This window comes from Amblyomma americanum, chromosome 1, assembly GCF_052857255.1.
Source record: "Amblyomma americanum isolate KBUSLIRL-KWMA chromosome 1, ASM5285725v1, whole genome shotgun sequence".
Classification (NCBI taxonomy): Eukaryota; Metazoa; Arthropoda; class Arachnida; order Ixodida; family Ixodidae; genus Amblyomma; species Amblyomma americanum.
Genome location: NC_135497.1, coordinates 318257170 through 318271316, shown reverse-complemented (window position 1 = coordinate 318271316; position 14147 = coordinate 318257170). Strand labels below are relative to the sequence as shown.

Sequence of the window (14147 nt, the reverse complement as noted above, 5' to 3'; positions counted from 1 at the left end):
TCCTGTAATACCGCGAGTGTGACGTAGAACGCCATCTAGCGGCGAAGACGGAAACTGTGCGAGAGCCCTCTTATGCTACCTATGGCTACAAGACTGCCAGAACCGAGACCCCCGTTAAGCTATTAGCAGACAAGGTAAAGGAAATGAGGGGCTCACTTGATAAACATATTAAGGACGCAAACAGTCACCGAAACCAAGGGGCATGGGGGAATGTTTTTAATCTTTTTTTTGTAGTGCCAATCAATCGGTTTAAAGAAAATTACTCATAAGCAGCAGAAAAAACATCCATGCCGCCGGTGGGATCCGAACCCACGGCCTCCGAATATCGCGTCCGGTGCTCTTACCAACGGACCTACGGCGACGGCTGTCCAATCTGCTGCTTTCGTGGGTATTTATGTTTACTGCGTGTAAGCGAACCTTGAGAGTGTTCACCAGCGCCACCCTCAACAATAGCGGTGGACGTAGCACGTCCTGTAATGCCGCGAGTGTGACGTAGAACGCGATCTAACGGCGAGGACGGAGACTGTGCGAGAGCCCTCTTAACGTACCTATGGCAACAAGACTGCCAGAACCGAGACCCCCGTTAAGCTATTAGCAGACAAGGTAAAGGAAATGAGGGGCTCATTTGATAAACATATTACGGAAGCAAACAGTCACAGAAATCAAGGGCATAGGGGAATGTTTTTCATCTTTTTTTTTGTAGTGCCAATTAATCGGTTTAAAAAAATAACTTTAAGCAGCAGAAAAAACATCCATGCCGCCGGTGGGATCCGAACCCACGACCTCCGAATATGGCGTCCGGTGCTCTTACCAACTGAGCTACGGCGACGGCTGTCCAATCGGCTGCTTTCGTGGGTATTTATGTCTACTGCGTGTAAGCAAACCTTGGGAGTGTTCACCAGCGCCACCCTTGACCATAGCGGTGGACGTAGCACGTCCTGTAATACCGCGAGTGTGACGTAGAACGCCATCTAACGGCGAGGACGGAAACTGTGCGAGAGCCCTCTTATGCTACCTATGGCTACAAGACTGCCAGAACCGAGACCCCCGTTAAGCTATTAGCAGACAAGGTAAAGGAAATGAGGGGCTCATTTGATAAACATATTAAGGACGCAAACAGTCACCGAAACCAAGGGGCATGGGGGAATGTTTTTAATCTTTTTTTTTGCAGTGCCAATCAATCGGTTTAAAGAAAATTACTCATAAGCAGCAGAAAAAGCATCCATGCCGCCGGTGGGATCCGAACCCACGGCCTCCGAATATCGCGTCCGGTGCTCTTACCAACTGAGCTACGGCGACGGCTGTCCAGTCTTCTGCTTTCGTGGGTATTTATGTTTACTGCTTGTAAGCGAACCTTGAGAGTGTTCACCAGCGCCACCCTCGACCATAGCGGTGGACGTAGCACGTCCTGTAATACCGCGAGTGTGACGTAGAACGTCATCTTACGGCGAGGACGGAAACTGTGCGAGAGCCCTCTTATGCTACCTATGGCAACAAGACTGCCAGAACCGAGACCCCCGTTAAGCTATTAGCAGACAAGGTAAAGGAAATGAGGGGCTCATTTGATAAACATATTAAGGAAGCAAACAGTCACCGAAACCAAGGGGCATAGGGAAATGTTTTCAATCTTTTTTTTTGTAGTGCCCATCAATCGGTTTAAATAAAATTACTTATAAAGCAGCATAAAAAACATCCATGCCGCCGGTGGGATCCGAACCCACGACCTCCGAATATCGCGTCCGGTGCTCTTACCAACGGAGCTACGGCGACGGCTGTCCAATCTGCTGCTTTCGTGGGTATTTATGTTTACTGCGTGTAAGCGAACCTTAAGGGTGTTCACCAGCGCCACCCTCAACAATAGCGGTGGACGTAGCACGTCCTGTAATGCCGCGAGAGTGACGTAGAACGCTATCAAACGGCGAGGACGGAGACTGTGCGAGAGCCCTCTTATGCTATCTATGGCAACAAGACTGCCAGAACGGAGACCCCCGTTAAGCTATTAGCAGACAAGGTAAAGGAAATGAGGGGCTCATTTGATAAACATATTACGGAAGCAAACTGTCACAGAAATCAAGGGCATAGGGGAATGTTTTTCATCTTTTTTTTGTAGTGCCAATTAATCGGTTTAAAAAAATAACTTATAAGCAGCAGAAAAAACATCCATGCCGCCGGTGGGATCCGAACCCACGACCTCCGAATATGGCGTCCGGTGCTCTTACCAACTGAGCTACGGCGACGGCTGTCCAATCTGCTGCTTTCGTGGGTATTTATGTTTACTGCGTGTAAGCAAACCTTGGGAGTGTTCACCAGCGCCACCCTCGACCATAGCGGTGGACGTAGCACGTCCTGTAATACCGCGAGTGTGACGTAGAACGTCATCTTACGGCGAGGACGGAAACTGTGCGAGAGCCCTCTTATGCTACCTATGGCTACAAGACTGCCAGAACCGAGACCCCCGTTAAGCTATTAGCAGACAAGGTAAAGGAAATGAGGGGCTCATTTGATAAACATATTAAGGACGCAAACAGTCACCGAAACCAAGGGGCATGGGGGAATGTTTTTAATCTTTTTTTTTGTAGTGCCAATCAATCGGTTTAAAGAAAATTACTCATAAGCAGCAGAAAAAGCATCCATGCCGCCGGTGGGATCCGAACCCACGGCCTCCGAATATCGCGTCCGGTGCTCTTACCAACTGAGCTACGGCGACGGCTGTCCAGTCTTCTGCTTTCGTGGGTATTTATGTTCACTGCTTGTAAGCGAACCTTGAGAGTGTTCACCAGCGCCACCCTCGACCATAGCGGTGGACGTAGCACGTCCTGTAATACCGCGAGTGTGACGTAGAACGTCATCTTACGGCGAGGACGGAAACTGTGCGAGAGCCCTCTTATGCTACCTATGGCAACAAGACTGCCAGAACCGAGACCCCCGTTAAGCTATTAGCAGACAAGGTAAAGGAAATGAGGGGCTCATTTGATAAACATATTAAGGAAGCAAACAGTCACCGAAACCAAGGGGGATAGGGAAATGTTTTCAATCTTTTTTTTTTGTAGTGCCCATCAATCGGTTTAAATAAAATTACTTATAAAGCAGCATAAAAAACATCCATGCCGCCGGTGGGATCCGAACCCACGACCTCCGAATATCGCGTCCGGTGCTCTTACCAACGGAGCTACGGCGACGGCTGTCCAATCTGCTGCTTTCGTGGGTATTTATGTTTACTGCGTGTAAGCGAACCTTGAGGGTGTTCACCAGCGCCACCCTCAACAATAGCGGTGGACGTAGCACGTCCTGTAATGCCGCGAGAGTGACGTAGAACGCTATCAAACGGCGAGGACGGAGACTGTGCGAGAGCCCTCTTATGCTATCTATGGCAACAAGACTGCCAGAACGGAGACCCCCGTTAAGCTATTAGCAGACAAGGTAAAGGAAATGAGGGGCTCATTTGATAAACATATTACGGAAGCAAACAGTCACAGAAATCAAGGGCATAGGGGAATGTTTTTAATCTTTTTTTTTGTAGTGCCAATTAATCGGTTTAAAAAAAACGACTTTAAGCAGCAGAAAAACATCCATGCCGCCAGCGGTATCCGAACCCACGACCTTCGAATATCGCGTCCGGTGCTCTTACCAACTGAGCTACGGCGACGGCTGTCCAATCTGCTGCTTACGTGGGTATTTATGTTTACTGCGTGTAAGCAAACCTTGGGAGTGTTCACCAGCGCCACCCTTGACCATAGCGGTGGACGTAGCACGTCCTGTAATACCGCGAGTGTGACGTAGAACGCCATCTAGCGGCGAAGACGGAAACTGTGCGAGAGCCCTCTTATGCTACCTATGGCTACAAGACTGCCAGAACCGAGACCCCCGTTAAGCTATTAGCAGACAAGGTAAAGGAAATGAGGGGCTCATTTGATAAACATATTAAGGACGCAAACAGTCACCGAAACCAAGGGGCATGGGAGAATGTTTTTAATCTTTTTTTTTGTAGTGCCAATCAATCGGTTTAAAGAAAATTACTCATAAGCACCAGAAAAAACATCCATGCCGCCGGTGGGATCCGAACCCACGACCTCCGAATATGGCGTCCGGTGCTCTTACCAACTGAGCTACGGCGACGGCTGTCCAATCTGCTGCTTTCGTGGGTATTTATGTTTACTGCGTGTAAGCAAACCTTGGGAGTGTTCACCAGCGCCACCCTTGACCATAGCGGTGGACGTAGCACGTCCTGTAATACCGCGAGTGTGACGTAGAACGCCATCTAACGGCGAGGACGGAAACTGTGCGAGAGCCCTCTTATGCTACCTATGGCTACAAGACTGCCAGAACCGAGACCCCCGTTAAGCTATTAGCAGACAAGGTAAAGGAAATGAGGGGCTCATTTGATAAACATATTAAGGACGCAAACAGTCACCGAAACCAAGGGCCATGGGGGAATGTTTTTAATCTTTTTTTTTTGTAGTGCCAATCAATCGGTTTAAAGAAAATTACTCATAAGCAGCAGAAAAAGCATCCATGCCGCCGGTGGGATCCGAACCCACGGCCTCCGAATATCGCGTCCGGTGTTCTTACCAACTGAGCTACGGCGACGGATGTCCAATCTGATGCTTTCTTGTTTATTTATGTTTACTGCGTGTAAGCGAACCTTGAGAGTGTTCACCAGCGCCACCCTCAACCATAGCGGGGGACGTAGCACGTCCTGTATTACCGCGAGTGTGATGTAGAACGTCATCTAACTGCGAGGACGGAAACTGTGCGAGAGCCCTCTAATGCTACCTATGGCAACAAGACTGCTGGAACCGAGGCCCCCGTTAAGCTATTAGCAGACAAGGTAAAGGAAATGAGGGGCTCAATTGATAAACATTTTACGGAAGCAAACAGTCACCGAAATCAAGGGGAATAGGGGAATGTTTTCAATCTTTTTTTGTAGTGCCAATCAATCGGTTTAAAGAAAATTACTTATAATGCAGCAGAAAAAACATCCATGCCGCCGGTGGGATCGGAACCCACGGCCTCCGAATATCGCGTCCGGTGCTCTTACCAACTGAGCTACGGCGACGGCTGTCCAGTCTGCTGCTTTCGTGGGTATTTATGTTTACTGCTTGTAAGCGAACCTTGAGAGTGTTCACCAGCGCCACCCTCGACCATAGCGGTGGACGTAGCACGTCCTGTAATACCGCGAGTGTGACGTAGAACGTCATCTTACGGCGAGGACGGAAACTGTGCGAGAGCCCTCTTATGCTACCTATGGCAACAAGACTGCCAGAACGGAGACCCCCGTTAAGCTATTAGCAGACAAGGTAAAGGAAATGAGGGGCTCATTTGATAAACATATTATGGAAGCAAACAGTCACAGAAATCAAGGGCATAGGGGAATGTTTTTAATCTTTTTTTTGTAGTGCCAATTAATCGGTTTAAAAAAAAATAACTTATAAGCAGCAGAAAAAACATCCATGCCGCCAGCGGTATCCAAACCCACGACCTCCGAATAACGCGTCCTGTGATCTTACCAACTGAGCTACAGCGACGGCTGTCCAATCTGCTGCTTTCGTGGGTATTTAAGTATACTGCGTGTAAGCGAACCTTGAGAGTGTTCACCAGCGCCACCCTCGACCATAACGGTGGACGTAGCACGTCCTGTAATACCGCGAGTGTGACGTAGAACGTCATCTAACGGCGAGAATGGAAACTGTGCGAGAGCCCTCTTATGCTACCTATGGCAACAAGACTGCTAGAACCGAGACCTCCGTTAAGCTATTAGCAGGCAAGGTAATGGAAATGAGGGGCTCATTTGATAAACATATTAAGGAAGCAAACAGTCACAAAAACCAAGCGGCATAGAGGAATGTTTTTAATCTTTTTTTGCAGTGAAAATCAATCGGTTTTTGAAGAAAATTACTTATAAAGCAGCAGAAAAACATCCATGCCGCTGGTGGGATCCGAACCCATGACCTCCGAATATCGCGTCCGGTGCTCTTACCAACTGAGCTACGGCGACGGATGTCCAATCTGATGCTTTCTTGTTTATTTATGTTTACTGCGTGTAAGCGAACCTTGAGAGTGTTCACCAGCGCCACCCTCAACCATAGCGGGGGACGTAGCACGTCCTGTATTACCGCGAGTGTGATGTAGAACGTCATCTAACGGCGAGGACGGAAACTGTGCGAGAGCCCTCTAATGCTACCTATGGCAACAAGACTGCTGGAACCGAGGCCCCCGTTAAGCTATTAGCAGACAAGGTAAAGGAAATGAGGGGCTCATTTGATAAACATTTTACGGAAGCAAACAGTCACCGAAATCAAGGGGAATAGGGGAATGTTTTCAATCTTTTTTTTGTAGTTCCAATCAATCGGTTTAAAGAAAATTACTTATAAAGCAGCAGAAAAAACATCCATGCCGCCGGTGGGGTCCGAACCCACGACCTCCGAATATCGCGTCCGGTGCTCTTACCAACCGAGCTACGGCGACGGCTGTCCAATCTGCTGCTTTCGTGGGTATTTATGTTTACTGCGTGTAAGCAAACCTTGGGAGTGTTCACCAGCGCCACCCTTGACCATAGCGGTGGACGTAGCACGTCCTGTAATACCGCGAGTGTGACGTAGAACGCCATCTAACGGCGAAGACGGAAACTGTGCGAGAGCCCTCTTATGCTACCTAAGGCTACAAGACTGCCAGAACCGAGACCCCCGTTAAGCTATTAGCAGACAAGGCAGAGGAAATGAGGGGCTCATTTGATAAACATATTAAGGACGCAAACAGTCACCGAAACCAAGGGGCATGGGGGAATGTTTTTAATCTTTTTTTTTTTGTAGTGCCAATCAATCGGTTTAAAGAAAATTACTCATAAGCAGCAGAAAAAACATCCATGCCGCCGGTGGGATCGGAACCCACGGCCTCCGAATATCGCGTCCGGTGCTCTTACCAACTGAGCTACGGCGACGGCTGTCCAGTCTGCTGCTTTCGTGGGTATTTATGTTTACTGCGTGTAAGCGAACCTTGAGAGTGTTCACCAGCGCCACCCTCGACCATAGCGGTGGAGGTAGCACGTCCTGTAATACCGCGAGTGTGACGTAGAACGTCATCTTACGGCGAGGACGGAAACTGCGAGAGCCCTCTTATGCTACCTATGGCAACAAGACTGCCAGAACCGAGACCCCCGTTAAGCTATTAGCATACAAGGTAAAGGAAATGAGGGGCTCATTTGATAAACATATTACGGAAGCAAACAGTCACAGAAATCAAGGGCATAGGGGAATGTTTTTAATCTTTTTTTTGTAGTGCCATATAATCGGTTTAAAAAAATAACTTATAAAGCAGCATAAAAAACATCCATCCCGCCGGTGGGATCAGAACCCACGACCTCCCAATATCGCGTCCGGTGCTCTTACCAACGGAGCTACGGCGACGGCTGTCCAATCTGCTGCTTTGGTGGGTATTTATGTTTACTGCGTGTAAGCGAACCTTGAGAGTGTTCACCAGCGCCACCCTCAACAATAGCGGTGGACGTAGCACGTCCTGTAAGGCCGCGAGTGTGACGTAGAACGCGATCTAACGGCGAGGACGGAGACTGTGCGAGAGCCCTCTAATGCTACCTATGGCAACAAGACTGCCGGAAACGAGGCCCCCGTTAAGCTATTAGCAGACAAGGTAAAGGAAATGAGGGGCTCATTTGATAAACATATTACGGAAGCAAACAGTCACAGAAATCAAGGGCATAGGGGAATGTTTTTAATCTTTTTTTTGTAGTGCCATATAATCGGTTTAAAAAAATAACTTATAAAGCAGCATAAAAAACATCCATCCCGCCGGTGGGATCCGAACCCACGACCTCCCAATATCGCGTCCGGTGCTCTTACCAACGGAGCTACGGCGACGGCTGTCCAATCTGCTGCTTTGGTGGGTATTTATGTTTACTGCGTGTAAGCGAACCTTGAGAGTGTTCACCAGCGCCACCCTCAACAATAGCGGTGGACGTAGCACGTCCTGTAAGGCCGCGAGTGTGACGTAGAACGCGATCTAACGGCGAGGACGGAGACTGTGCGAGAGCCCTCTTATGCTACCTATGGCAACAAGACTGCCAGAACCGAGACCCCCGTTAAGCTATTAGCATACAAGGTAAAGGAAATGAGGGGCTCATTTGATAAACATATTACGGAAGCAAACAGTCACAGAAATCAAGGGCATAGGGGAATGTTTTTAATCTTTTTTTTGTAGTGCCATATAATCGGTTTAAAAAAATAACTTATAAAGCAGCATAAAAAACATCCATCCCGCCGGTGGGATCCGAACCCACGACCTCCCAATATCGCGTCCGGTGCTCTTACCAACGGAGCTACGGCGACGGCTGTCCAATCTGCTGCTTTGGTGGGTATTTATGTTTACTGCGTGTAAGCGAACCTTGAGAGTGTTCACCAGCGCCACCCTCAACCATAGCGGTGGACGTAGCACGTCCTGTAATACCGCGAGTGTGACGTAGAACGCCATCTAACGGCGAAGACGGAAACTGTGCGAGAGCCCTCTTATGCTACCTAATGCTACAACACTGCCAGAACCGAGACCCCCGTTAAGCTATTAGCAGACAAGGCAGAGGAAATGAGGGGCTCATTTGATAAACATATTAAGGACGCAAACAGTCACCGAAACCAAGGGGCATGGGGGAATGTTTTTAATCTTTTTTTTTGTAGTGCCAATCAATCGGTTTAAAGAAAATTACTCATAAGCAGCAGAAAAAACATCCATGCCGCCGGTGGGATCGGAACCCACGGCCTCCGAATATCGCGTCCGGTGCTCTTACCAACTGAGCTACGGCGACGGCTGTCCAGTCTGCTGCTTTCGTGGGTATTTATGTTTACTGCGTGTAAGCGAACCTTGAGAGTGTTCACCAGCGCCACCCTCGACCATAGCGGTGGAGGTAGCACGTCCTGTAATACCGCGAGTGTGACGTAGAACGTCATCTTACGGCGAGGACGGAAACTGCGAGAGCCCTCTTATGCTACCTATGGCAACAAGACTGCCAGAACCGAGACCCCCGTTAAGCTATTAGCAGACAAGGTACAGGAAATGAGGGGCTCATTTGATAAACATATTACGAAAGCAAACAGTCACAGAAATCAAGGGCATAGGGGAATGTTTTTAATCTTTTTTTTGTAGTGCCAATTAATCGGTTTAAAAAATAACTTTAAGCAGCAGAAAAAACATCCATGCCGCCGGTGGGATCCGAACCCATGACCTCCGAATATCGCGTCCGGTGCTCTTACCAACTGAGCTACGGCGACGGATGTCCAATCTGATGCTTTCTTGTTTATTTATGTTTACTGCGTGTAAGCGAACCTTGAGAGTGTTCACCCGCGCCACCCTCAACCATAGCGGGGGACGTAGCACGTCCTCTATTACCGCGAGTGTGATGTAGAACGTCATCTAACGGCGAGGACGGAAACTGTGCGAGAGCCCTCTAATGCTACCTATGGCAACAAGACTGCTGGAACCGAGGCCCCCGTTAAGCTATTAGCAGACAAGGTAAAGGAAATGAGGGGCTCATTTGATAAACATTTTACGGAAGCAAACAGTCACCGAAATCAAGGGGAATAGGGGAACGTTTTCAATCTTTTTTTGTAGTGCCAATCAATCGGTTTAAAGAAAATTACTTATAAAGCAGCAGAAAAAACATCCATGCCGCCGGTGGGGTCCGAACCCACGCCCTCCGAATATCGCGTCCGGTGCTCTTACCAACTGAGCTACGGCGACGGCTGTCCAATCTGCTGCTTTCGTGGGTATTTATGTTTACTGCGTGTAAGCAAACCTTGGGAGTGTTCACCAGCGCCACCCTTGACCATAGCGGTGGACGTAGCACGTCATGTAATACCGCGAGTGTGACGTAGAACGCCATCTAACGGCGAAGACGGAAACTGTGCGAGAGCCCTCTTATGCTACCTATGGCTACAAGACTGCCAGAACCGAGACCCCCATTAAGCTATTAGCAGACTAGGTAAAGGAAATGAGGGGCTCATTTGATAAACATATTAAGGACGCAAACAGTCACCGAAACCAAGGGGCATGGGGGAATGTTTTTAATCTTTTTTTTTGTACTGCCAATCAATCGGTTTACAGAAAATTACTCATAAGCAGCAGAAAAAACATCCATGCCGCCGGTGGGATCGGAACCCACGGCCTCCGAATATCGCGTCCGGTGCTCTTACCAACTGAGCTACGGCGACGGCTGTCCAGTCTGCTGCTTTCGTGGGTATTTATGTTTACTGCTTGTAAGCGAACCTTGAGAGTGTTCACCAGCGCCACCCTCGACCATAGCGGTGGACGTAGCACGTCCTGTAATACCGCGAGTGTGACGTAGAACGTCATCTTACGGCGAGGACGGAAACTGTGCGAGAGCCCTCTTATGCTACCTATGGCAACAAGACTGCCAGAACCGAGACCCCCGTTAAGCTATTAGCAGACAAGGTAAAGGAAATGAGGGGCTCATTTGATAAACATATTAAGGAAGCAAACAGTCACCGAAACCAAGGGGCATAGGGGAATGTTTTTAATCTTTTTTTTGTAGTGCCATATAATCGGTTTAAAAAAATAACTTATAAAGCAGCATAAAAAACATCCATGCCGCCGGTGGGATCCGAACCCACGACCTCCCAATATCGCGTCCGGTGCTCTTACCAACGGAGCTACGGCGACGGCTGTCCAATCTGCTGCTTTGGTGGGTATTTATGTTTACTGCGTCTAAGCGAACCTTGAGAGTGTTCACCAGCGCCACCCTCAACAATAGCGGTGGACGTAGCACGTCCTGTAAGGCCGCGAGTGTGACGTAGAACGCGATCTAACGGCGAGGACGGAGACTGTGCGAGAGCCCTCTTATGCTATCTATGGCAACAAGACTGCCAGAACCGAGACCCCCGTTAAGCTATTAGCAGACAAGGTACAGGAAATGAGGGGCTCATTTGATAAACATATTACGAAAGCAAACAGTCACAGAAATCAAGGGCATAGGGGAATGTTTTTAATCTTTTTTTGTAGTGCAATTAATCGGTTTAAAAAAATAACTTATAAGCAGCAGAAAAAACATCCATGCCGCCGGTGGGATCCGAATCCACGACCTCCGTATATCGCGTCCGGTGCTCTTACCAACTGAGCTACGGCGACGGCTGTCCAATCTGCTGCTTTCGTGGGTATTTATGTTTACTGCTTGTAAGCGAACCTTGAGAGTGTTCACCAGCGCCACCCTCGACCATAGCGGTGGACGTAGCACGTCCTGTAATACCGCGAGTGTGACGTAGAACGTCATCTTACGGCGAGGACGGAAACTGTGCGAGAGCCCTCTTATGCTACCTATGGCAACAAGACTGCCAGAACCGAGACCCCCGTTAAGCTATTAGCAGACAAGGTAAAGGAAATGAGGGGCTCATTTGATAAACATATTAAGGAAGCAAACAGTCACCGAAACCAAGGGGCATAGGGAAATGTTTTTAATCTTTTTTTTGTAGTGCCATATAATCGGTTTAAAAAAATAACTTATAAAGCAGCATAAAAAACATCCATGCCGCCGGTGGGATCCGAACCCACGACCTCCCAATATCGCGTCCGGTGCTCTTACCAACGGAGCTACGGCGACGGCTGTCCAATCTGCTGCTTTGGTGGGTATTTATGTTTACTGCGTCTAAGCGAACCTTGAGAGTGTTCACCAGCGCCACCCTCAACAATAGCGGTGGACGTAGCACGTCCTGTAATGCCGCGTTAGTGACGTAGAACGCTATCAAACGGCGAGGACGGAGACTGTGCGAGAGCCCTCTTATGCTATCTATGGCAACAAGACTGCCAGAACCGAGACCCCCGTTAAGCTATTAGCAGACAAGGTACAGGAAATGAGGGGCTCATTTGATAAACATATTACGAAAGCAAACAGTCACAGAAATCAAGGGCATAGGGGAATGTTTTTAATCTTTTTTTGTAGTGCCAATAATCGGTTTAAAAAAATAACTTATAAGCAGCAGAAAAAACATCCATGCCGCCGGTGGGATCCGAATCCACGACCTCCGAATATCGCGTCCGGTGCTCTTACCAACTGAGCTACGGCGACGGCTGTCCAATCTGCTGCTTTGGTGGGTATTTATGTTTACTGCGTCTAAGCGAACCTTGAGAGTGTTCACCAGCGCCACCCTCAACAATAGCGGTGGACGTAGCACGTCCTGTAATGCCGCGTTAGTGACGTAGAACGCTATCAAACGGCGAGGACGGAGACTGTGCGAGAGCCCTCTTATGCTATCTATGGCAACAAGACTGCCAGAACCGAGACCCCCGTTAAGCTATTAGCAGACAAGGTACAGGAAATGAGGGGCTCATTTGATAAACATATTACGAAAGCAAACAGTCACAGAAATCAAGGGCATAGGGGAATGTTTTTAATCTTTTTTTGTAGTGCCAATAATCGGTTTAAAAAAATAACTTATAAGCAGCAGAAAAAACATCCATGCCGCCGGTGGGATCCGAATCCACGACCTCCGAATATCGCGTCCGGTGCTCTTACCAACTGAGCTACGGCGACGGCTGTCCAATCTGCTGCTTTCGTGGGTATTTATGTTTACTGCTTGTAAGCGAACCTTGAGAGTGTTCACCAGCGCCACCCTCGACCATAGCGGTGGACGTAGCACGTCCTGTAATACCGCGAGTGTGACGTAGAACGTCATCTTACGGCGAGGACGGAAACTGTGCGAGAGCCCTCTTATGCTACCTATGGCAACAAGACTGCCAGAACCGAGACCCCCGTTAAGCTATTAGCAGACAAGGTAAAGGAAATGAGGGGCTCATTTGATAAACATATTAAGGAAGCAAACAGTCACCGAAACCAAGGGGCATAGGGAAATGTTTTCAATCTTTTTTTTTGTAGTGCCCATCAATCGGTTTAAATAATAAAGCAGCATAAAAAACATCCATGCCGTCGGTGGGATCCGAACCCACGACCTCCGAATATGGCGTCCGGTGCTCTTACCAACTGAGCTACGGCGACGGCTGTCCAATCTGCTGCTTTCGTGGGTATTTATGTTTACTGCGTGTAAGCAAACCTTGGGAGTGTTCACCAGCGCCACCCTTGACCATAGCGGTGGACGTAGCACGTCCTGTAATACCGCGAGTGTGACGTAGAACGCCATCTAACGGCGAGGACGGAAACTGTGCGAGAGCCCTCTTATGCTACCTATGGCTACAAGACTGCCAGAACCGAGACCCCCGTTAAGCTATTGGCAGACAAGGTAAAGGAAATGAGGGGCTCATTTGATAAACATATTAAGGACGCAAACAGTCACCGAAACCAAGGGCCATGGGGGAATGTTTTTAAACTTTTTTTTTGTAGTGCCAATCACTCGGTTTAAAGAAAATTACTCATAAGCAGCAGAAAAAGCATCCATGCCGCCGGTGGGATCCGAACCCACGGCCTCCGAATATCGCGTCCGGTGCTCTTACCAACTGAGCTACGGCGACGGCTGTCCAATCTGCTGCTTTCGTGGGTATTTATGTTTACTGCGTGTAAGCAAACCTTGGGAGTGTTCACCAGCGCCACCCTTGACCATAGCGGTGGACGTAGCAGGTCCTGTAATACCGCGAGTGTGACGTAGAACGCCATCTAACGGCGAAGACGGAAACTGTGCGAGAGCCCTCTTATGCTACCTATGGCTACAAGACTGCCAGAACCGAGACCCCCGTTAAGCTATTAGCAGACAAGGTAAAGGAAATGAGGGGCTCATTTGATAAACATATTACGAAAGCAAACAGTCACAGAAATCAAGGGCATAGGGGAATGTTTTTAATCTTTTTTTTGTAGTGCCAAATAATCGGTTTAAAAAATAACTTATAAGCAGCAGAAAAAACATCCATGCCGCCGGTGGGATCCGAATCCACGACCTCCGAATATCGCGTCCGGTGCTCTTACCAACTGAGCTACGGCGACGGCTGTCCAATCTGCTGCTTTCGTGGGTATTTATGTTTACTGCTTGTAAGCGAACCTTGAGAGTGTTCACCAGCGCCACCCTCGACCATAGCGGTGGACGTAGCACGTCCTGTAATACCGCGAGTGTGACGTAGAACGTCATCTTACGGCGAGGACGGAAACTGTGCGAGAGCCATCTTATGCTACCTATGGCAACAAGACTGCC

The 14147-nt window shown here is 48.6% G+C and overlaps 4 non-coding genes across 4 annotated transcripts; all 4 read right to left on the bottom strand.

Annotated features, from left to right (window-relative positions):
* Positions 1-755: 755 nt before the first annotated feature.
* Positions 756-829, bottom strand: TRNAW-CCA (transfer RNA tryptophan (anticodon CCA)). The gene has a single exon. It is a non-coding gene; the product is annotated as a tRNA-Trp (tRNA).
* A 1334-nt stretch (positions 830-2163) lies between these two features.
* On the bottom strand, positions 2164-2237 carry TRNAW-CCA (transfer RNA tryptophan (anticodon CCA)). Its single transcript has one exon. It is a non-coding gene; the product is annotated as a tRNA-Trp (tRNA).
* A 1805-nt stretch (positions 2238-4042) lies between these two features.
* Positions 4043-4116, bottom strand: TRNAW-CCA (transfer RNA tryptophan (anticodon CCA)). Its single transcript has one exon. It is a non-coding gene; the product is annotated as a tRNA-Trp (tRNA).
* Positions 4117-12932: 8816 nt separating this feature from the next.
* TRNAW-CCA (transfer RNA tryptophan (anticodon CCA)) lies at positions 12933-13009 on the bottom strand. The gene has a single exon. It is a non-coding gene; the product is annotated as a tRNA-Trp (tRNA).
* Between the last annotated feature and the right edge of the window lie 1138 nt (positions 13010-14147).